This window comes from Vipera berus (assembly GCF_964194415.1).
Source record: "Vipera berus genome assembly, chromosome: 3".
Lineage (NCBI taxonomy): Eukaryota > Metazoa > Chordata > Lepidosauria > Squamata > Viperidae > Vipera > Vipera berus.
Window position 1 is genome coordinate 150190422 of NC_138204.1, and position 25837 is coordinate 150216258.

Sequence of the window (25837 nt, forward strand, 5' to 3'; positions counted from 1 at the left end):
GACTGATGACCAGCATTTTTCCACGGTGTATGTGTGGGGTGGACAGAAATGTTTACTTTGGGATTACATCAGAACTGGGAAATAAGTTTCAATGAACTTAATGGACTTAATCCTTAGTACCCTTGTCTTGCCTTGTGCTGCACAAGGGTCCTCAAAATGGAATCCTATGGAAAACATTGCATTCCTGTCAGTATATGGGAACATTTGACAAGCTGTTGCGTTACATTATAGCCCCATGCTGAGGTGGTATGTCATACACCTTACTATATATAGTTTTAATTTAATTTATTTTATATTAATTTTGAGATTTGCTTCTTCTTGCATACTGTCAAGATATGATGGATGATAAAGAAATATTTTAAGAAAATAAAGTCCTAAGTCAGCCTGCCAAGTTGCTGCAGTATTCTTAACATAGCGTACAACCTTTAAAAGATTTCATCAATTACCTCTAAGCCCGAAGATACCTTGAATGTATCTTATTGGGGGTGGGGTGTGTCTTTCAGACACTTCCATGAATGTCAAACCATTTCTAAACAGGTGGGATTCAAAAAATATGTCTGAAGGTGAAAGATTAAAAGCCAAGAATTAGGTGAAGGGTTTTTTCCCCAAGAGATTAATGCAAGGAAAGCACACACATATATTTATCTCTGCCAATGCTGATCACATATCTTGCTTAAAGTTTGGTTCTCTCTTCAGTAACATATAATCAAACTTTTGCGAGGCTCTGCGAAGCATTCAAAATAGGTGTTTTGTTGCAATGCATGCTCACGTGGACAAATCACCTCTCTTCAAAAACTGCCTCTTTTGCTGCGAGGGGTCTGTGTGTGTGTGGATGGGAAGAGACCTCATTTCTACTTAAACCACCAGCAAAGCAAAGTGGCTGTGCTGCATCCACCTATAGAAGCAGCCATGTCATAACTTGAGTTTTATTCCTTTATCTTTCTTCTCTTTGCTTGCACCTGTTTCTTTCTTCTCCTTTCTTTCTTCTCTATGTCTCACTTTGTTTAGATTTGTCTTTAACTCTATACCCAATCCTTAATAAATATAAATAAGTAAAATAATAGTAATAGTAATAGTAATAGTAATAATAATAATAATAATAATAATAATAATAATAATAATAATAAAAATAAAATAATAAAATAAAATAAAATAAATGAAATAAAATAAAATAAAATAACAGAAGCAGCCAGGAACAGCTTTTACAAGCTTTGCAAAAGATACAGCGGCTCACCTTTTTAAAATGTTTTGCACAGTCCCAGTTTTTAGACTCTTTGTTTGTTTTTCCTCCTCCTGCTTTCTTTTTATAACCATCACATAAATTGTCAAGACATTATACTTAAGCTATGTTTCCTGTTGCAGATATGAATTGAAAAGCAGAGTTATGTTTCCCCCAGTGTAGTTGACCTGAAATGCCATATTCTCTCCTTACTCCATCCCTTACAACTCCTTAAGCAGACTAGGTCAGTTCCTTGTTTTCCAGTACTCTCTCCCAGTTTTTTTTTCTTTGTCCTATCACACCCTCAAATCTCTTGCTCCTTTCCTCCCAACCTTTCTGTTTCCTAGGACAAGCAGAAAATGAGATTTTATAGGCTTCTCACTGTTGTTGCTCTTCTGAGATTAGTGGAATTGGATCCCCTCCCCTTAAGACACAGATCAAAAAAGAGAGAAAGCACCAGCTAAATAAAGGCAGAAAACAAGAATTAGGATGCAGAGGTTTTTTAAAAAAAAATATGAGAGGGAAAAACCACTTGATAGAATAGAGATTATTTTGGGCCTATTTAGCTGTTGGTAATATTTTTGCATCTCTCTGCAAAAAAAAATTAACTTTCATAACTCAGTCAGTACACCAGCCTCGAATATACTGATGTAAATTTTTACTGGGGTTTAAAAAGTTAAATGAATTAAAACATTAAAAGCCTAGGCTACTACTGGGCTTTTTTGGTCTGAGCTGCTCTCTGCTGTCTACAAGAAAAGGGATTTGTAAGACACTTCATCTCCAACAACCTGGCAGCTTCCTAATATGTTAGGATCCGTATTCCTAACCAACATTGCCACTAAACATCTGAAAATTCCTTTGAAAATGAATTTATTTCAGAGCATTTTAACTGGGAGCTTATTTTAACGATGTATCCTGTCGTTCCACAATAGTGATGCTTTGTCCTACTTTCTGGTTATGCTCAAATCTTATAACTTCGTATCGAAAATACTCTTCCCTTTTCTAACAAAGCAATAACTTATCATATCATATTATATTAGCTCAACCCAACCATGAAATAGATGTGTATTTGATCTTGAAGTATTAGATACCATCAAACCCAGCCCAAAATAAGCTCCTTAAGGTGATGAACAAGACGGTATCCTTTTCCCATTCCAGGTTAAGTAGTTTATCATCCAGCAATCAAAATGTATTTCAGCACAGGCACTGAAGCAAAAGCTTTAATTGTACCTGAGGGAAGCAGATTACTTAGGTCCTTGGACTCAGCTTCCCACACCCAGCTCCTGTCGTTTGAGGTTGCCACTAGTTGTCCCTCACTACAGATAGATAGTTCTGTAGGTACACATCTGACTCTAACCACCTGTGAAACCCTAAGTGTGTGTGTGTGTGTTTGTGTGTGTGTCACGCACTTCTTATCACCTTTTTCCATAATGGAAGGATTGATTAACAGTTCCTAACACCGTACATCTTGCATGATGTACTGCACATAGATCTCCAGTCTCCTTGGTTAATACATACGTCTGGAACTTTGACAGCATCTTTCAGTGTTCCTTTAATAGTAGTTTGGCCACCCAGAATGCCCACCCTGGCATTTGTTGTCTGTCACAAACACCAACTTACCAAGAGTTAGGCTATAATGATGCTTGCCACTCATTATTCTTTAAGCACCCCAGATTGATGACGATGATTAAATGCCATTGAGTTGTTGTCAGCTCCTAGCAACCACATAGATATTTTTTCTCCATGATTGTCTGCCCCTAACTTGGTCCTTCAGTGCTTACCTGTGCTTTTTTTCCTGACAAATGGATTCATTTCTAAAACAAGACTGGACTGCAGCCAACCACCATTTTTTTCTAAGAATAGAGATGTGGTCTAGGGTGACTGCCAGAGGCATTCTTGGAAATGCTAGAGGTTGGCTTTGAAGTATTTTGGCTTCCCATTTAATTTGTTTAGCATGACCAAAAAAAAAGAATCCTTTAAAAAAAAGTCAGGTATAGTCGAAATCCTTGGTAGACATCAAGAGAAGCACCGGGTTATATTGGCACAGCAGTTCAATGTTAGAGAAGTCAGTGCTGCAATATTTCTATGCAACAACGTCCACACACATATTTGGCCTTACATTATACTAACTGTAGACACATATATGTCTCCTACATATATATAAGCACACACATACATACACACACACCCATGCACACAGTATATATACATACATTGGTATGCACACCTACACATGCACATTGAAATGTTAATGTTACACAGAGGCAGAGTTAAAAATATTCCATCCCTCTGGAATCTGCCACTGGAAACTGATTATTTCCTATCCTCTCCGAATAAGCCTGGTCCTGTAGTTAATCTACCCTATCGTCCCCCTCCTGTGACCACTAAATTTCAGAAAGGAAAGACTCTGGAGTTTTGCACCCCTCCCGCTCTTGGCTTTTTACTTGAAAATGTGATGTCTATACTATCCAGCCTTTCTGCAGATTCCCTTGGGCAGAAAGTAAAAATATAGCTGTGTATTGTCAACATTATGAAAGTGGCTTCAGTGCTGATTACACTGAAAATTCTGGCAGATCACTGGATGTTCTTTTCCAAGGAAGGGATTAGCACACAGTGCACTTCCTTCATCCTGAGATGTCCATGAAAGTTCGCCCAAGGGCTTTTTTCTTTTCACCGTCCAACTACGCTCTCTGTGACTTCTAAAAGCGGGCCAACCTTTAATGTGCAAAACTCATTTTAAAAAATGGACACTTTTATGATGAAAGAAGTGTGAGTTCCTTCCTGACCTAGCCAAACTTCTATGGATCTCTTCAGAGCATTTATTTATATTCCCCTCCTTTCTGTGTTGCAGAAAAACTAGCGGCGCTCACCAAACCAACAATCCAGCAATTATAATTATTTGGATCTACCTACGTCAGTCTGGATTCTGCATTGGTTTGTAGTCACCAATGGTTCTCCAGATGTTTGGCATATAGGGGGAAGTATTGATCAAGGTAAGCAACCTTCTTCCTGTGAAGCTCTTTTCTTTCCCCCTTTCTTTTCTTTTCACATCCTCCAGTGCCTCCTTAGGTTTCTTCCCATTTTCAGCCATGAAAAGTGTAATGCAAATCTAAAATGGGCTTAATACAATAGCCTCCCTTCAAGCAAGAAAAAAAAGAAACCTCAGAAATTCCTGAGTCCATCCCTTGCTCAAAATATCAAGTGTGACTTTAACCACCAAGCAGTTGTTCACCCCTCCCATTGGTTTTAGCAGATGTGAGTTCCATTCATTGTTGGTATTTGTCTGGACTGCCCAGGTGGAATAAATCTCAGGGCTGCAGGGTATAGGGCAGGGGTAGGCAACCTTGGCTCTTTTATGACTCATGGACTTCAACTCCCAGAATTCCTGAGTCACTGACTCAGGAATTCTGGGAGTTGAAGTCCATGAGTCATAAAAGAGCCGAGGTTGCCTACCCCTGGTGTAGGGGCTTTGGTTCCCCCCCACTACAGTCAGCTTAAAAGAGTTGTGTTGGGGAATTTTACTTCAAGGCCTGATGGGATGGGGTTGGGTTTTATTACTGTTTAATGTGTTTTAACTTATTGTAATAGTTGTGGGCACTTTGTTTAATCTCTTTTAATTTTTGTATTTTGTCTTTTAACATGTATTGCCCTGTTCACCGCCCTGAGTCCTTCGGGAGAAGGGCGGTATACAAATAAAATTAATAATAATAATAATAATAATAATAATAATTTGTGAGGGGCCTTAAGATTCATCTTTTTCCCTGCTTTTAAGACATTTGGAAATTTGGGATATTGTCTTGTCCTCGTAGATAAGGCCCCTAACTCTTATATTTCTATCTTAACCACACATGTATGGTTTGCATGCCACCCTGCTGAATGACTCTAGCAGACTTACAATACAGCAAAATGAAGATGCAACATAAAAGCATAAATGTAACCTATCACAAACAAATACAATGCCATCCCCCATTATTACCCCATTGGTTCACTAATTCTGCTAAGCTTATCATCCTTCCTCCCCAAAGGCTCCCAGGAAAAGCACTGTTTCTCCTGCCATTCTAGGACATTGTAGAACTCTTAATGCAGTAACAAAGATATTGGGGTGTATGAGGCTGAACAACTTGAAACTTAATATTTAATAAGATGGAGAGACAATGGCTGGGAAACCGAGATAATTTGGGTTGAAAAATCTAACCAGTTCTGGATGGTATGGCATTTCCCTTAATGGATCCTATTTTCTGGTTTGAGATTTCTGCTGAATATGACCTGATTTGTTGTGTTAGTAGTCAGGGCTGCCTTTTATCTGCTTTGTGTAGTATGCCAGCTGTGATTCTATGTAGAAAAAGCAAACTTTGTCATGGTTTTCAGTACTTTAATCACATCTCTTGACTGTAATGCACTCCAGGATCTTTTGAAGACAGTCCAGAAATTTCAGCCACAATGCATTGTTTGTTGCTGGGAGATGAGGAAGTCAATTATAACATACACTATTCATTTTGTATCGGGCTATGCTAGTTATGGTGTGCATCTGGTTTAAATGGATAGTCTTAAGTTATATAAACTTAAATAGGTTAGGATCTGGTTATTCAACTGCTTAGACCTATAAGAATTTGTATGGGCATTTGCGTGAAGGTCCTTTCATGAGCCCATCTAGGAGATCAGATCTGGGGTAGCCATATGAGGCAGGGCATTTTCAGCAGTGAATGGACTCTGGGTTTCCCTGCTTCCTTTTTCCTTTTTGTCTGAGAAGCAAATATAGAATATTATACTTCTCAGTACTCCTGAGCTTGTCGAAGGATGATTTGTGGGTGAGTACTTAGTTCACACATGCATATACAAATGAGAAAAGCAAAATTAGAAGAATTTAATTTAAAAGAAATTCATTTTTAATCCATCCATAATTATGGATTACAGACCCTGAGTGTGTGTGTGTGTGTGTGTGTGTGTTGTCCTGCTCATTTTTCAAAGTATGACATCTACAATTGTGCTGCTTTTATTTATTTATAAAATTTATAGGCCGCCGAGCTCAAGGTAACTCTGGGTGGCTTACAATCATAAAAAAATAAAACTATATAAATTAAAACATAAATAAAAAAAGTCAAGTAAAGGTTCCCCCGCACATGTGTGCTAGTCATTTCTGACTCTAGGGGCCGGTGCTCATCTCTGTTTCAAAGCCGAAGAGCCAGCGCTTGTCCGAGGACGTCTCTGTGGTCATGTGGCCAGCATGACTAGACGCCAAAGGCGCACGGAACGCTGTTACCTTCCCACCGTAGTGGTCTCTATTTTTCTACTTGCATTTTTACGTGCTTTTGAACTGCTAGGTTGGTAGAAGCTGGGACGAATAACAGGCGCTCACTCTGTTACGTGGTACTCAGGATTCGACCCGCCAAACTGCCAACCTTCTGATCAACAAGCTCAGCGTCCTAATCCACTGAGCCACCGTGTCCCTAAAACATAAATAGGTTGATACAAAATCCAAAACCTATACCCTAATTAAAGGATGGGAAGGCCAGGAGCAGGATGGGGATGGAGGTGGGATCTGCTGTTAATCAATCAACCACCTCCACTGTGACGTTCCCCCACTAAAGCCCCAAGCTAACTAGGCAAAGCCAGGTCTTTAGGTTCTTCCAGAAAGTCAGGAGGGTTGTGGCCAACCTCAAACCAGAGTGGTGGTGGGGGAAATGTTTCATGGGGCAGGTGCCATGGCAGAGAAGGCCCTTCACCTGGATCCCTCTCATTGGAATAATCAGGCTGATGGGCCCTGCAGCATGCCTCCTCTGCTGGCATGGGTAGAGCTGGTCAATCCCAGTGGGATGAGATGGTCCCTCAAGTATCTCCCTCATACATCTCAAGAGAGAAAAAAAAGATCTCCCTGATCTACATGGGAGAGCTGTTAATGAAGAAGGCCCTCTCCCCACAGTCACCTTAGCTTAGGACCAGGTTTTGACATATGGACCAACTATCTGCCAAAACCTGCCTTCTCCTTTAGGGAAAGTGATTGTGATTTATTTTCCCCCACTAGCAAGTGTTGCCAGGGTAATCTCCCAATTGCTTTCCTTAAGCTTTCTCAACCTAAATCTGTGAGGACAGGGCCAGTCACTGGCCTCATTATGGAAACCGAATATGGATGAGTGTTAAAAGCAGCATGCCAGTATCTTTTATGCAGATTCATGCAGAGAAGTACATAAAAGCAGCAATGAGAAAGATAGAATTCTAAAGCTCCCTCCAGTTTCCTTTTGCTGATAAGGATAGTACATCCTTATCTTCCAGGACCTGTGACCTGGAATGTATGTTCGGTTTTTATCTAATAAACATAGCTTTCAACTATATCTACTTCTCAGACTGGAAATGATCATCATCAGTTAGTCGCATCCAGTTTATTACACTGAACTGCACCCTAGGTGAGGCATAACTGTGTGAATTGTGTCGTTCTGATTTTCTTTGGCCTGCATTGTTACAGTTTCAGGTTGTTGAAAACCGCAGGACCCAAAAACATTTGGAACAAGGACACTTGAAAAGGGCACGCCCTCATATTATTTTCTCTATTCAGGGCAGTGATCCTCAGAAGCTTGGTGTCAAATACGCCATCAGGAAAGCCGCAGCTGGTGATATTGGCTGGAGATGCCACCAAGGAAGGATGGCAACTGTTCTCCCAACACATCTGGAAAGCACCAGGTTGACAAAGGTTGCTTTATTTTATCAATAGCTAGCTAGCCTTTTGTGTGTCAATCCTTTCTTTTTTCTTCTTTAATCTCCCTTTTTCAGCTAATCCTTCCTATAGAGATCTTCTCAATCCACCTTCCCTCCCCTTTTCACCCTCTTAATTCAGAGTTACTTCCCAGTGTGCTTTTGTTCCCATTTCCCCGTTCTTCTTTAGGCAAGGCTTTTATTATTTACTGCCTCCTTCAAAATGACTGATGTTGCAGATGTCTGTTAGATGGCAACATGTCTGTCATGATTATTTCTAAAGCTTTTGGAAAGAAGAAATGTGCCCTAGGACATCCATCCAGTTCATCTTCCCAAGAAATGCTATGATGCCATTTCATGTGCAAGAGTCTCAAATTGCAAACTGGGACCCAAGTAGTTGAGTTGAAGAACTCTTTATCAAGCTATCCATTTGTTGCTTGGGGATTTGGGACCGTATAATTGTTAACAGCAAGTTCAAGTAATGACTTGAGGATGCCCCAGAGCTATTGCACATTTTTCATCAAATGACCATTGTGACTCAGGAGATACTACTGCAAATGCTTCAGTGAAGAATTCTAGGCAGATGTTTAATCCCAAACTTCGATTGGAACTGTGTTATAGCCAAAGCCAAATTAGTTGAAATATATAAGGCTCACAAAGTCAATAATGATAATTATATGGGGGAGTTTGTATTTCATTTTTGAAAAAAATCACATAAAGCTTTTTTAAAGAACATAGGGGGGGAAAAATAATTGGCACATGTTAGTTGCCAACAGATATATTTATCATGCTTGCCACTTTGTGAAGACTGACTCCAGACAATAGCAAGTATTTTTCTTTTCTTTTCTTTTTTTTAAAGAAAACGAGTTTATTATGACCCAGTCAATTAATGGTGACTTCCTAACTATACTGTAGGTGGTAATGGAACAGTGAAATAGCCTAGACTGGCTGGCTCAGAATAAGCTTCTGGCTGAAAAGCAAGCAGGATTAAGGCCAAGGGTTATCTATATTCAATCTATATTCAACCTCAGTCACTGCTTAGTCCTATAGTATTTGCTGGGAAAATATGTTAATATCCGATAGCATTTAAAGGTGAAGTTTGATTCATTTCCAAAGCACAGGCTTTGAGAAAGCTTATTCCATTACAGGAAATCCTCAACTTAAGACCACAATTGAGCCCAAAATTTATGTTGCTAAGTGAAACTTTTAAGTGAGTATTGCCCCATTTTACGACCTTTCTTGCCACAGTTGTTAAATGACTCCCTGCAGTTGTTAAGTTAGTTACACTGTTGTTAAGTGAATCTGGCGTCCCCATTGACTTTGGTTGTCAGAAGGTCACAAAAGGTGATCACATGACTTCTTGGGACACAACAAGGTTCCACAGCAAGCATATGAACCAGTTACCAAGTATCCGAATATTGATCACGTGATCATGGGGATGTTGCAAAGGTCAAAACTGTGAAAAACGGTAATAAGTCACATTTTTCAGTTCCGTTGTAGCTTTGAATGGTCACTAAACAAGCTGTTGTAAGTCGAGGACTACCTGCAAATTGTTGATTAGAAAATTGTGGCTTCAGTGCAAATCAGATACCCTCCAGGTTGTTTCTATACACTAAAGCCTGCTTACTGTAAAAGGGAATGAAACAAGGATATTCACTTCATCCCTTCTTTTTTTAATGTGTATAAAGGTGTCATTCACAACCTGGGCCTATAGGACTACTAATGCAATCCTATACTGTGCAAGGAATAGAGAATGTAATTATGTGCTCATGGTTATTCATATATTCAGAAATAGAGTAACTGGCTTTTTCTTGTGTAACATCAAGATTTACCTTTATGAAGATCTCAGATTCATCGAAGCAGTTCAAGTAAAAGAGATTTTAAGGCTCCTTTCTGCCTGCCCAAGAAGGTACCCAATTTTTCTCTTATGTTTAAGAGTCAGGTTTTGCTTTTATAGGTTCCCATAGGCTTCTCTTAGATGTTGGGCTAAACTGATTTTTGCAGAAGGGCTCTTTGGTCACTCTGATCCTCCTGGACGGTTAAATTCAGCTTGGAAAAAAGGCATCACACTCAGCTTTAAACAACATGGCCTCGAGGTTCAATATCTGATTTCGCTAGGTCCTAAGGGAGCCAATCTGGAATTGAAAGATAGTGAAACGTCACGTTTTCTATACTGATTGTCACAGTGATCAGATTATTCTCCCCTTTTGTTTGGTCCCAAACCTTAAATAAAATAATAATACAATTATTATAATTATGTTATTGCACCATGTGTGGATGGTCATCACAACATACAACTCCAATAGGCTTTTCAATGTAGTTAGTGATGTGTCCCCATTTCCCTCTTTGTCAGGAGATATTTCAAATGATATGTTTGTCTCTATAAATCTCCCTCTGGTCTGACGTCTGTTTTATCTGCTGGAGAGGGGCCAAAGCTCAATGAGAGAGGATGCACTTTTCAAGCAAAAGCACTCAAGGATATAAAACAAAAAGAATTTATTTTAACATCCCATTATCCCAAACATTATGTTTTTTTATAGGAACTCATCAACCTATTCTACTACCAGGCAGTTGATGAAATGGTCTAGATGCCAAATTCAGAGCAATGAACTGGCAATGAAATTTCTTCTCCGATGTGTGCCAAGTTAATCTGAGAGCCTTGCACAAGGACCTATGTTATCAACTCGGAGATGATAATAAGTATATTTCTTTAGTTAAGAAGCAGACAATTGTTTCTCTTCCTGATCTCCTTCAATTTATAGCTGTTTCTACTTTCTGATGTACTGGACAGGCACAGACACACACACACACAACCCAAAATATTATTTGCCAACATCAACAAAAATACTCTTGACTCTGAATCTTTTTGTGCTTTAATGTGGCACCATCATAAGACCATAAGTTTCCTATTTTGATCCCAATGCTAAACTGGGAATAAGCACAATTTTCCAACTGAAAAGTTTAACATGTCAATGCGGTCACCCCAAGAGGATGATGACAATGATTTAATCAAGAGTATATGGTGCAGAATGGGGATTTTTTTAAAAATTCCATTTATATCCCGCCCTTCTCCGAAGACTCAGGGCGGCTTACAAGCTTAGCAGTAGCCTTCATTCTATGTATGTGCCTGCTTATTAGGGCTTTCACACACACACCCCAAGCGGCATTATTACAAAGTCAGCTTAATTGCCCCCAACAATCTAGGTCCTCATTTTACCTACCTCGAAAGGATGGAAGGCTGAGTCAACCTTGAGCTTGGTGGGATGCGAACCTGCACTAATTGCAGGCAGCTGGTGTTACTTAAGGACACCAAGGATGAGTAGGCCAGTTTAAATTAACTCAGTTCATCTGTCCATTTCCAGGGAAAATATTGTTTTTTTCTAGGGATTTTGAAAAACAAACAAACAAACCCTCCCAAAGGAAAAGTCACCAGTCTGTTCAGGATGAAGAAGAATTGCATCAAGTATTTTTTCATCTTCTAAAATTTTCCGTGCTGTAAAAATGCCCAGCATGTCTCTAATCATATGGCCTCACTTTTATTCCACAAAGCATCAGGGAATGCCAGTTTTTACAGTTAAATAAATGAAGAGAAAACTTGGCCCTTTAAACAGGGAAATACAGTTTCTCCCTATATTCTTATGGTAGCAGATCATTCCTGTGGTGGCTGTTCTGGTGACTGTTGTCAGTTCCATTGGCTCTTGGTAAGTCTTTGCTAAGCTGTCCTTGTCACTTGCTACTCCTAGGGTGCTGATCTGGGCTGTGGAACTTTAGCTGCAGGGACCAACATAAGAACACCAGTACTGTGCTTATCTCTGAATTTCATTGGATGACCTTGGAGAAAAGGATGGCCCTTCCACGTTAAAGCCCTAAGGACTGTAAGCATCTCCAATGGAAAGGTGTGAGATACTTTGCAAATTCTGGAAGAAGCTGGATACGGCAAGCAGTTATGCTCCCCAAGCAAGAAACAAAATGCAGTGGATACATCGGTGTACACAGATTGCTTCAGACTCAGGAGAAAGAGAGATTTTGTGTCCCAAACTTTTTGAGCAGCTGGAGTTTTTCTTGTATTGCCATCACACCAAGATACCATAACTGGAATTGTGAGAATGCTCATTGAGACATCTAATCTCATGGCCTCTGGAAATGTAGTTTTCTGACATGCATGTGATAGGACCATGGTCTTAACCTAACTAAAATGAGTTTATTTATTTATTTATTTAATTGAATTTCTATACCGCCCTTCTCCCGAAGGACTCAGGGCGGTGAACAGGGCATATAAATAGAAGTACAAAAGTTAAAAAGGATTAAATTATTGCCCAAATTAAAACAATCAAAATATAAAAAAACATTAAAACCCTAACATTCCCCCATCAGGCCAGGCCAGCTTGTTCGAATAAATGGGTCTTTAACCCGCACCGGAAGGAGCGAAGATCCGGTGCCATCCGGAGCTCAACCGGCAGTTGATTCCATAAGGCCGGGGCGCCCACAGAGAAGGCCCTCCCCCTGGGGGCCACCAGCCGGCATTCTCTGACTGGAGGCACCCTGAGGAGGCCCTCTCTGTGGGAACGCACAGGGCGGAGGGGAGTCGACGCCGGCAGCAGGTGGTCCCCGAGGTATTCCGGACCCATGCCATGTAAGGACTTAAAAAACATCACCAAGACCTTGAACCTTGAGTTAATGCAGTCTTCCCCAACCAGTGCACTCTGTACTGTAGGGTATATACTTCATCTTTCACCTTTCAGCAATGACTGTGCTGGCTTTGAATCCTGGGAAAAGAAGTGCAGATATCTGTGGGAACCCCAGGAGGAGGAAAGCTCATTTAACATTGATAAGAAAATTAGTTCAGCCTGATTTTCAGTATTTTCTGATGTGGGCCAGATTAGCATTTAGATGGGAGACTACAGGGTATGCTAAGGCTGAAGAAAGGAGAGGAAAAGGAAATGGAAACCTGGAAGAAAAAGTCTACACGAGCATGTCTTGATGTCCATGAAATCAACACAAATCAAATTCTTTTACTCTTTTTATTTTACTTTCTACATTATTTTTTTACAGCTATTTTTCACTTCTTTGGCTAATACATGTCACAAATGCGCATATTTTCTCTTTAACAATCCTTCATTACTGTACATGGTTTTAAAAAACCCAGGGATTTAAGAAATTGACAACTTTTACCAGGCCTTAATTTGCAAATTTGGTTCCAGTCTCTTTGCACACCATAATTTACTGCTGCAAAAGATTTTTCTGACACATACATTTTGGTGGCAAGATTTATTCCTGGTGTTTTTTTATTCTTTATAGCCAAGAGCACAACATAAAAAAATTATGAAGCCTATAGTGTTAATAGCTAGGAGGATCTCAAGCAGTGCTCAGATTTGTCATCTCACTACATGCATCATGTTGGGCAGTTTACTTGTAAATACTAAGAAGAAGAAAAATCTCCACAGGGATTTTGTTACAGATATTCTCTGATGGATCTGTTATGGATACTTACATAAGAAGGACTAACTGCATTACGTTAAACATCCTGATTGTTGTTGTTAGCTGCGAAGTCGTGTCCGACCCATCGTGACCCTATGGACAACGTTCCTCCAGGCCTTCCTGTCCTCTACCATCTTCTGGAGTCCATTTAAGCTCATGCCTACTGCTTCAGTGACTCCATCCAGCCACCTCATTCTCTGTCGTCCCCTTCTTCTATTGCCTTCAATCTTTCCCAGCATTAGGCTCTTCTCCAGTGAGTCCTTCCTTCTCATTAGGTGGCCAAAGTATTTGAGTTTTAGCTTCAGGGTCTGGCCTTCTAAAGAGCAGTCAGGGTTGATCTCCTCTAGGACTGACCGGTTTGATCGCCTTGCAGTCCAAGGGACTCGCAGGAGTCTTCTCCAGCACCACACTTCAAAGGCCTCAATTATTTGACGCTCAGCCTTTTTTATGGTCCAACTTTCATTGCCATACATTGCAACCGGGAAGACCATAGCCTTGACTATACGCACTTTTGTTGACAGGGTGATGTCTCTGCTTTTTAGTGTGCTGTCTAGATTTGCCATGGCTTTCCTCCCCAGGAGCAAGCGTCTTTTAATTTCTTGGCTACAGTCACCATCTGCAGTGATCTTGGAGCCCAGGAAAATAAAATCTGTCACTACCTCCATTTCTTCCCCATCTATTTGCCAGGAATTGAGAGGGCCGGATGCCATGATCTTGGTTTTCTTAATGTTTAGTTTCAACCCAGGTTTTGCACTCTCCTTCTTCACTCGCAACAAGAGGCTTTTTAGTTCCTCTTCACTTTCTGCCATTAGAGTGGTATCATCTGCATATCTTAGGTTTTTGATATTTCTTCCGGCAATCTTAATTCCAACTTTTGATTCATCTAGCCCTGCCTTTCTCATGATGTGCTCTGCATATAGGTTAAATAGGCAAGGCAACAGTATACAGACTTGCCGGACTCCTTTCCCAATTTTGAATCAATCAGTGGTTCCGTGTCCAGTTCTCACTGTTGCTTCTTGGCCCGCATATAGATTTCTCAAGAGACAAATAAGATGGTCTGGTACACCCATCTCTTTAAGGACTTGCCACAGTTTGTTGTGATCCACACAATCAAAGGCTTTAGCATAGTCAATGAAGCAAAAGTAGATGTTTTTCTGGAACTCTCTAGCTTTCTCCATGATCCAGCGTATGTTGGCAATTTGATCTCTAGTTCCTCTGCCTCTTCGAAATCCTGCCTGTACTTCTGGTAGTTCTCAATCCACATACTGCTGAAGTCTAGCTTGTAGGATTTTAAGCATAACCTTACTAGCATGAGAAATGAGTGCAATGGTGCGATAGTTTGAACATTCTTTGGCACTGCCTTTCTTTGGAATTGGAATGTAAACTGATCTTTTCCAATCCTGTGGCCATTGTTGAGTTTTCCAAATTTGCTGGCAAATTGAGTGTAGCACTTTTACTGCATCGTCTTTTAAGATTTTGAATAGCTCAGCTGGAATACTGTCACCTCCACTAGCTTTGTTGTTGCTCAGCTTTTCTAAGGCCCACTTCACTTCACATTCTAGGATGTCTGGCTCAAGGTCAGTGACCACCTCATTGTGATTATCAGGGACGTTAAGCTCATTCTTGTATAGTTCTTCTGTGTAATTTTGCTACCTCTTCTTAATCTCTTCTGCCTCTGTTAGGTCCCTGCCATTTTGCTCCTTTATCATGCCCATTTTTTGCATTAAATGTTCCCTTCATCTCTCCAATTTTCTTGAAAAGATCTCTGGTCCTCCCTATTCTATTGTTTTCTTCTATTTCTTTGCACTGTTCATTTAAGAAGGCATTCTTATCTCTTCTAGCTATTCTCTGGAATTCTGCATTTAATTGGGCATATCTTTCTTTTTCTCCCTTGCCTTTCGCTTCCCTCCTTTCCTCAGCTATTTGCAAAGCTTCCTCAGACAGCCATTTTGCTTTCTTGCATTTCTTTTTCTTTGAGATGGTTTTGGTTGCTACCTCTTGTACAATGTTGTGAATCTCTGTCCATAGTTCTTCAGGCACTCTGTCTATCAGATCTAATTCCTTAAATCTATTTGTCACCTCTACTGCATATTCAACAGGGATATGATTTAATTCATACCTGACTGGCCTAGCGCTTTTCCCTACTTTCTTCAGTTTAAGCCTAAACCTTGCAACAAGAAGCTCATGGTCTGAGCCACAGTCAGCTCCTGGTCTTGTTTTTACTGACTGTATAGAGCTTCTCCATCTTTGGCTGCAGAGCATATAGTCAATCTGATTTCTGTATTGACCGTCTGGTGATGTCCATGTGTAGAGCCATGTCTTGGGTTGTTGGAAAAGAGTGTTTGCTATGACCATCGTATTCTCTTGACAAAATTCTATCAACCTGTGCCCTGCTTCATTTTGTACTCCAAGGCCAAACTTGCCTGTTATTCCGGTTATCTTTTGGCTTCCTACTTTAGCATCCTGATAGTACAATAAAAAAGCTCCATGTTAATGATCCTGCAATCCCTTAATTTGGGGTAGAGTCAGGGTGACTGGATGGAGCTGAGCGTTTACTGGCCAGTTGCCCTTCCTGAAACCATGCCAAGTTTGCAGCAGATATTTTTTTCTTTGCACCCTAGGAGATAAATTTCTCCTGCTACCTGCTAACTCTCAACCTTCCAAGTGGGAGGCAAGTGTCTTTGCCATTAAGCCAGAGTTCGCCAACCTTTCCAACTTTGAGGCCCTGCTGGGGGCGGGGTGGGGGAAGGGATAGTTCTGCACAAATGGTGGGCAAGCATGCCTGTGCACCCAGTTTCATTTGCATAAGTAGCGGGCATACGTGCCCACCGCTTGTACAAATGGAACACGGGCACACTTGCCCGCTGCTCATGCAAGTGGGGATGTGCACGTGTGTTCTTGCCCGCCACCTCTGTGACCAGGTTCCAAATGGCTTAAGGCCCAATAGTGGGCCTCAGCCCAGGGGTTGGGGACCCCTGCACCAGGCCACCACACAGATCTATCCTGATAATACAATATAAATAAATAACATCTTCTTCAAGTTGAGCTTCATGTCCAAAGGGCCTTCTTGTCAGAAATACACTGTAGATGTATGCAGTGCACTGTCTAGCTTACAGTCTTGAGACTCCCTGGGGTCTCCCATTCATGCTAATTAGATGCAGCTCTACTTGCTTTTCAGGGGGCAACTGAGCTCTTGTTGCTCCTGCCTCACTGAGCAATGGACCATACAGCTCCAGAGGTTCACATACTTTGGAACCAAAACAAGACTCTCTCTACCTGAGTTTTACAGGTAGGATAATAGGATGAGTTCGGGGCTCCTTTGATTCTGGACATATAGACTGGAGCCATGTATGGTGTGATTACAACCAAGGGAGACTGTAAATCCATCTCAGATCTACCTTACTCAACCTGATGCCATCCAAATATATTGCAGTACAATAATCCTAGCTAGCAGAGTCCAGGGAAGATGACTGGGCAATACTTTTCAAGGTGTACACTTGGGACCAGATTCTGTTCTTGTCTTCAAAAAAATAAAAACTGCACTGGTGGGACTCAATGATCAAGGAAATTCTGGGGACTTCTTATGTCTCCAAATGAGGTGAAACTAAGAAGGCATAATGGGATCTCTATGTAAATTGCACGAAGAATATCAGCATTTGTGTATATGTGCACAAAATGCCATTCAATCTAAACTTCCTGTTGCCATGTGCCAATGTTATCCACCCTCCCTGCTTTTTTTTTAGCAGCCAACCAATCTATCACCTAATATCCCAAATTCTTTTTTAAAAATAATACATTTTTCCCCCCATGAATCAGATGCTCCTTGAAGTGGAAACAATCTAGAAGCTCCAAAGAGTAAAAGAGATGAAAGTGAATGTGTGGGGTTTTTTAAATATATATATGAAAATGGTATCTTCTGATACAATATCAACAAGACAAAAAGAGAACAGCAAGATAAAAGTTTGGACAAATTAATATCTAGAAGAAAATTTTGTAGTTGGGAATCAGAGAGGAGGGAAGGAATAGACAATAGGGTTGTGGTTAGGGTGTTGGACTGGTACCAGAGAGACCAAGTTCAAGTATCCTCAGCCCCTGAGGGACTTTGGGCCATCTGCTTTCTTTCAGCCCCAACTACTCCTGGTTATGGGGGTAAATGGAAGGAAAGCTACTGACGAAAGAGTGGGCTAACTGCTCTGCAAGGAAAGTAAAACAAAACAGTCAAGGTGCTGGTGACCATGATTGCATGATGGAAGCCCTGCTTCTTTGGGAATCAAAGCATTAACAAAAGGGGCAATACTTCCACTAAGCCCCCCCTGCCCGCCATCTTGTTTTTTTTCACTCCTTCCCCATGAAGATGCCAATGGGGGAGATATAAATCTAGCAAATAGATCACAGTATTTCAGTTTATAATTGCATTAAAAAAAATTAAGAAATTAACTGATCTATTTACTATGCCAGAACAATCCTGGGCTGGGAGATGGGTGGTATTTTTTTATTTTTTATTTTATTTTTTGCATCCTTTGCTTCCCCATTTCTACAACTGCTTCTCACAAAACATTGCAGGCATTTTCCCCAGTCCTAAGTTGCTTTCTTGTGTCTCTCTTCAAAACCTCATTTCTATCTCTTTTCCCCAGCCGCAAGTGAGTCACAGCATCTCCTACCTGACAAAAGAAGATACCTTTGATAGCCAGGCACAGCTCTAAACCTGAAACACATGCTCAGCTCAGATACCAACAGAACTTTAATTTGCATTGATTCATTAGCATGCTTTCAATACCATTGCAAAGGGAAATGTAAAATAATTAGAATATAAAATGCCCAGTACAAAGAAACCCGAGGGGGGGGGAAGGAGGGGAAGGGAGAGAGAGAGAGAAAAAGAAAGAGAAAAAAAATGAGATGAAGGAAGGAAAGGAAAGGAGAACAGCTTTCACCAAGCTAGGCTTTCAACTCAGGTCCAGTCCTGAGTTGAACCCTGATGGGAAAACGTCCTATGTTTGAAAATGAATTTTGTAGGCAGCTGCTCCAGTCATAAAATAAGAATGATATGCTAATGCATGGTGGACATTTTTAAAGTTCCTCACCATTGCAAGCTGGAACAGAAGGTTGACTTGCTAGAGAGCAACTATCATAGATCAGGTTTAAATGGGGGAAAGGTAGGAGGTGTGGACTGTGCCAAACATGTGACAGATTTATTCTGTCTATTGTCAGCAAGCCTTTAAATAGTATATGTGAAAGAAAAGTCCTGAGGAAGGTTTCTATTTCAGGATGGAGAAAAATAATATCATAGCTTGGTATCTCTTCTGAACCAAATAGTTAAAGCTAACAAAGGAGTTCCCAGAAACCAAGATATGCACATGTAACCACAATTTGATAATGTAGTGCATTAAAACAAGTTCTAAGAGGAAATATATTTCTTTAAGGATTTATCCCGGGAGATATTGACCACATGGGCATACTAGTTATACAGGTACAGTATGCAATCCCACGCTGGTTTATAATTAAGTTTGCATTCATTCTGGAAGCAAAATAATAATGAAAAAAATAAACACTTGAGAAATACCTGGTGGCAAGAAGGGAATCCACCTATGTAGTTACTGAGTCAGCATTGATTGGCTGGCATATGATCAAGTAGGGAATTTGGATATGTTTTTCCAGTGGTTCAGTCTTCCCCCCCCATTATCTTATCAATGATGAGAGCTGTTTGTAAAGTTCTTTGAAGAAAGGCTTTCAAATACTTGGGAAGCTTTGTTCTTCAAACAGTTTTAGGAAGAGATTTTGATGCAAAGCATCAGTTCATACTGGCAATGCAAATTCATCACCTGGCTTTATTAGGAAATAATATATCCATAACTCCCAGTATGGTACCTATTGGTGTTTTAATGTTTTAAGTTTGATTGCCTGCTGATAAGTATGCCATCAAACAGTACTTTTACTTGTTGTAGGTTAATTTAAAAAGTTCAAGGTCTTTTTTTTTTAAATCACATTTGCCATCTGCCTCCCTTGCACCAGTCTGTTTTTATAAGTACTGCTGTTATTTTTAATTATTCCTGATTTTGTAATCTTACTTTTCTACAGTGCTTTTTTTTTAAAAGAAAAAGGAGCCGGAACTCACACATGTCATACAACTCGCCTTGCCTACCCTACAAGGTTCTATCCAAAAAAGGTGCCGGAACTCCATTCTGGGCGTTCTATGACAAAAAAAGCCCTGCTTTTCTGATAACACATGATGTGAATAATCATCTGGCTGGTATTTTATTTAATGGGTGCTACACTTACCCAAAGGTCTTCTCACACTTATACTGTAGATTTACACAGTTTATAATACTAACATAGTTGACAATATTACAAAAAAATATATCCTGAGCATTCGCGATACAAATCAGTATCTGATTATGTGGAAGTAAGTTTCCACTAAATAAATAAACACAAATGAAATGTCTTCTAATGTATTTTCCATAAAATACTTCCTTGAGGTGATTTGCTCCACTCCACAATTTTAGTGAGACACTCACATCGTTCTAATTCTTGCTTTTAATTAATTGTGAATGTTAACATATTTTCTTTTTAACACTTTATCAGCTTTGGCACTTACATTATGTTCAAGAATCTCTCTCACTTTCCACCTACTGCACAGCCTGGTCACTCAGCAAAATATTCATCTTTACAAGATACTGCATCACTACATTTGTTTGGGAGAAGACTATTTGTTTTTTGCTTTCCTTCAGGTGAAGGGTCAAGTGTCTGCTCAGGATAATTCTTATTAAAAGAAAATCCTCCTGGGCTTGGATGCTCCAGCGCCAAAGTACATTTTAAAGCCTCCCACAGTTGAATTTCTATATATGTGCTCCTGCTGCTGCTGCAGCCACATTAAGCAGCAATAACAAAAACTTTTTGAGTTAAATCCCTCACCTCTCTGATGGACAATTTATATTCCTCCAGGCTAGCAGAGCTACTCAGATTACGTAATGACAGCTGGGTAGATATATGGACTACGGCAATGGGCTGGCAGCCACTTCATTGTCAATTTCTCTTTGTTCTCTTTAGAAAGGCACAGCACAATGGAGAGGGTTTGATCCACATGTCAGACATAGGAGACACAAAAGGATGATCGGAGCTGACTGCACTGCACAATCAAAGTGTCACTAGGAATTGCTGTATTTCAGTTATGTGTAACAATGACTGGGTGGCCAGTGGTTGTATCAGCCATAATTAGATGTTAGCATTTAAAATCACAGTGAACTCCCATTGGTACCTCAATCAATTGACAGAGGAACAACCGTGACAAAGCTACAGTATCACTTTCATTCTCTGAAAGTCCCGTAATTAACCAAAATATTAACTCTTTCGTTGTTGTCATGGTCCAATGCTGAAGTCTGTTTTCCTTACAATTCAGTCCTATATTCTGCTTTAGATAATAGTGTAAGCACTTTTATTGGGATATTCTCTCTTCCAAGTCATTTGTCATTCATTATATTTGGAAAACCCTAGTTCCATTCACCAGGTTTGCTGGGTGCTACTTTTACATATAGAAGATGCCACAATTCTGGTACATAACAAACTATAGATATTTACTATGACCTCCCTGACTAGGAAGTAAAACTTGGCTCTATCAATTTCAAGCCGACACCAAAGGTTTTTTCCTATAAGGTTTAGTTTTATACTCAGCTCAGTTATATACCCACACATTTAGAACCATCTTAGAAATAAATGGATACGGAATAAATTGGAAATTATTTATTACATTTTTTCTTGGCCAGTTAATGTTGGTTTGGTGTGTTTTTAAGTCCCTATGGAAGGCCACATCAGTTGCTTATTTTGGGGAGAGATACAAAACTCAGGCTAGGTAGAACAAATTGATGCAGAATTCGTACAAATGTTTACCATGGAGTTTTGAAAGAACATAACAATATGGAGGGAGGGGGATAGATGTTTCCTCAGAACCCTCATTTGAAATGTTTATATTTAAAAAAAAAGATTATGAAATTCAGCCTTGGTGTAACAAGACAGTTCAAAAGTGATAATGATGAAAAATGTTGCATAGAGGGTTGTGATTTGTAGTTCATAGAAGATCAGCAACTTGACTGTAAGGTTTTTGCTCCTCCTATGTTGCAGACTTTTCCACAGTTGCCTCCATCCATTTGGATGTCAGAGGTTTTCATGCTCCAAAGGATCCTTGGGTTTTTTTTCCAATCTCCTTTGTGGGCTATGAAAAGGGGACAAGTATCATTCTGAACATGTGAAATTTCATTGTTCAGCCCAACTAACTTAAAATTGAAGAAATGTCACAGGGTCAAACAAGGAAGACAGGCAAGTGAAGTCCATATCAACTGACCGAATTGTTGTTGTGTTGCTATTAGGAGCTGTGATTATGCTTCCTTGGGACAAGGTTTCTAGGTCTTCCTATTTATAGAATAAGCTTTTCTAGAATAAGAATAAAGGGAGAGATTTCACTCAAATGTGAGGGAGGAGCTTATTCTACATCTAAGCCTCAGTTCTGTTAGAGGACAAATAGCTATCTGTCCAGCAAATCCAGTTTGGAAGCTAGTATCTTTCTCTAAACACAACAGATGATCCTTGAAGCAGAGCGGAGTATTTTTAGATTGTTTAGGCAAGAAAAACAATGCTCACATAAGGTACGTAGGAGAAACAAAAAGGAAATCAAGGGGAGCGTGGGAGGTTTCAAAAACTTACAATCAATATATTTATATGGAAAAACATTTGTTCAGTCATTCAGTCACTTCTCACGTTTCAGGACCTGAAAGACATGATGTTTCTAGGATTGTCTGTCACCAACTGCTTCTATGAGTTTTTGTAAGCTTCTATATGTGTCATCAATTATAATACCTAACCACCTCGTCTTCTGTCAGCCTCATTTTCAACTGCCTTTGATTTTCCACTCTTTTTCAATGACTCTCACTTTTACAGTATCTATTCAAAATATTTAAGCTTTCACTCTGTTATTAGTGTTCCCAATGAGCAGTCTGGCTTTACTTCATCTGATATTGAATGATTTGTGCTACATGCAGTCCAAGGTGTACGCAACAATTTTCTCTGGCATCATCATTCATTTTTCTTCATTCAGCCTTTCTGATTGTTCAGCATTTAGACAGCTTATCTACACTTACTGCTTAAACTGCGCCTGTCCTGTGCTCATGCCAACTTAACTCTCAAACCAGCTTATCAAAATCCCGTTTAGACTTTGGCACTAGCTTATAAGGTATTCAGCCCAGACTGCAGGCTATCACATCTTCCCATCAAACAATGGTCTTGCTGTTATGGCCTCCAGGGAAAATGATTACCAATCGTTTTTTTTCCCTGTGGGTGGGTCTTCCTGGAGAATATGCACTTTTATGTCTATACAATATATATGCATCTGTATACATACATACATCTATGTATACCTAAAGAAAGTTAAATTAAAAATATACACACAGAGTAAATTACACACACACACACACACACACACACACACACACACACAAATTAAAATAGCCCCACTATTTCTTTCTTTTTTTAAAAAAATCCTTTCTTCCTACTGTATTTAATCCAAATAGTTTGCATAGCCTTAGAAAATGCCTGTGGAAATATTTATTATATCAGAAATGTCAGTAAAACTCTCACCCTGTAAGTCAGACATTGACGGTTCAAAACGCAGCAGGAATATTTTTTTAAATTATTATTTTTCTTTATAAGCATCCTCTTTCTCTCTTTGCTTTTTTATAATAGCAAATGCACTTCCATTGTTTTTTCCAATTTTCCAGTCGCCTAAGAATGATGGGCTTTACCAGTAGCTCCAACTATGTATGCTCTGGGGCACTTACCAACGGGACCTTTGTGATGCACCTTTTCCATGGCTACCCTGACCTTTTGGAACTGCCTCTCCCCTGAGAGAGCCCCCCCCTTAGCCTTCTGAAGGGCTATGAGGTCTTGGCTCTTCACCCAAGCATAAGATATGACTGAGGCCAGCAAGTGCAAAAGTACATGAAAAAATCTGTGATTGGATGTATGTTGTTATGGGGTTTGATTGGTCACATTTATTTGATTTTCTAAATGAATAGGTAAGTAAATAAATAGATTTGCCCAGCTTCCATTGGCTACTTCTCCTCTCTAGTTACCAGGCACTGCTCTCCATGGGTACTTTGGCTTGGGTAGAGAAGAGATCAGACACATGGCTTCTGCATGTATCTGACTGTGTTTCCAACAGATTGCTTATCTACAAAGATGTAATGCCCCAGCTCCTGTCAGCCTAGAAGTTCGAAAGCATGGAAATACCAGTAGATAAATAGATGCCACTTCAATGGGAAGGTAACAGTGTCCCATGCACTTCAGCATATAGTCATGCCAGCCACATGACCATGGAAGCATCTTTGGACAACACTGGCTCCCTTGGCTAGGAAATGGAGATGAGCACCATCCTCTAGAGTTGGACACAACTGGCCAGGGGAAACCTTTATATTTACTTTTTTTAGTGCTGTTTTGAAGGAGCACTAGATCTGGTTTTGGAACATGTGGTTAAGAACATTTGACCTAGGTCAGTGATGGCGAATGTTTTAGAGACCGAGTGCCCAAACTGCAACCCAAAACCCACTTATGTATGGTTGGGTGCTGGGTGGGCGTGGCCCATTGGGTGGGCATGGCCCATTGGGTGGGCGTGGCCCATTGGGTGGGTGTGGCCCATTGGGTGGGTGTGGCTGCCGTGGTAACGGCAAACTGGGTGGGACTAAAAAGTTCAATCAATCAATTCCAACTTTGCAAGATCTTTTTTTTCCCGCGAGAAGTTGAGATTAATTGATTGATTGATTGAACTTTTTTTTTATGCACATGGCGGCAGAGGCCTAAAGCAAAAAGGGTTTATAAAACCCAGCTTGAAGGCCCAGGAGTGGGGCGATGGCGCACGTGCCCACAGAGAGGGCTCTGTGTGCCACCTGTGGCACGTGTGCCATAGGTTCGCCACTATGGACCTAGGTCTTTTTTGCTTAATGTGTCCAGAGCAGAGTATCAGAATGATTGGTGATTGTTTTCCCTGTTGGCAGGTGTGAGAGAAAAGGAAACTATAAGAATTCATACTTGCTACATTTCCATAGTTTCTTTAATATACTGTGCATTATGATTATAAGGACAGCACTATTTGTCAGCATTGTTACTAAAGGCCCATACAGGGCTCAGCTACTAGAGCAGCTAGTAGCCAACATATTTGGTCAACATACTTTTGGAAAGCTCAACCTATGTACACAGCCATTTTGATGAGCCCTAAAATAAAAGAAAACATTTGTTTAGACCAAAGATTTTTTTCCCCCTTTTGAAATAACTTTGGCATCTGATCCTCTACTTACACATAAGACTGATCTAAATTTTTTGCTAACAGTGGCCTTTTTATTCCACAAAAATAGCCAGATAAGAAAATGCTGCTGGAGTTGTTCTAAAAAAAGTTCACAAATGAAAACAGATATTATCTGTCAACCATTATCAATGTTGGCAGAGATTTAATCAGTTTATTTTGTTAGCAAAATCACCACTGAATTCCTTTTCCCCAGCAAAGAAATAAAATGCGGCAGCTTTTTATCTAATGAGAGAACTTGGCAGGCCTGTGCAATCCAGCTAAGTTATAAAACTTCCAAAGTATTCTTCATTACAAAGAATCATTCAAACAACACAACTCAATTTACAAATTCCAACGTGTGCTTGATAGTCCCTAAAAGAAAAGTACTTGAGTTGCACTGAGAACTTTTCTTATATGGGAAATGTAGAATTTATTTTCACATCACCCTGAATGGGATTAACCTAGATGAGGAAATAGGTTTACAAGTCAACTTTCTGGATATATAATCTTCATCTAGCCCACTTGGAGTTGAGTTTGAACTATGGATGCTTCCTCCATCATTCAAAGTAATTCTGCAAGAACTAAAAAAAACAAAACCCGATCACCTGTTAAAGAAAAAGAGGTGCAAGGAGGCACTATTGTAAGCATTAGCCACCTGCTCCATTGGCAAGCACTGAGAAATCCATTTGGGCAAGATTAGAGAACAATTTCAGTCAGGTGCTTAAGTACATAAGCAAACAGCACTGATATTTAATTTAATTTAATTTATTATCATTTCTATACCGCCCTTCTCCCGAAGGACTCAGGGCGGTGTACAGGGCAAGAATAAAACACAGAAATTTACAAAAATTAAAAGATAATTAAATGCATGCCCGATTAAAATACAATTGATACATAGTAAAAAACCCCAATAAGAATGATAAAAAACCCCACCAATCCCCCCTCAGGCCAGGCCGGCTTGCTCGAACAAGTATGTTTTCAGATCGCGGCGAAAGGAGAATACATCTCTAAAATGATAAGGCCTTATTAATCAGATGGTGGTAATTATTCCTCTTGATCCTTCTTTTCCGTGGATAGGTATCCTCATCCAACCCATTTGGCCCAAAGCTTCTCTTCTATCTATGATATAACAT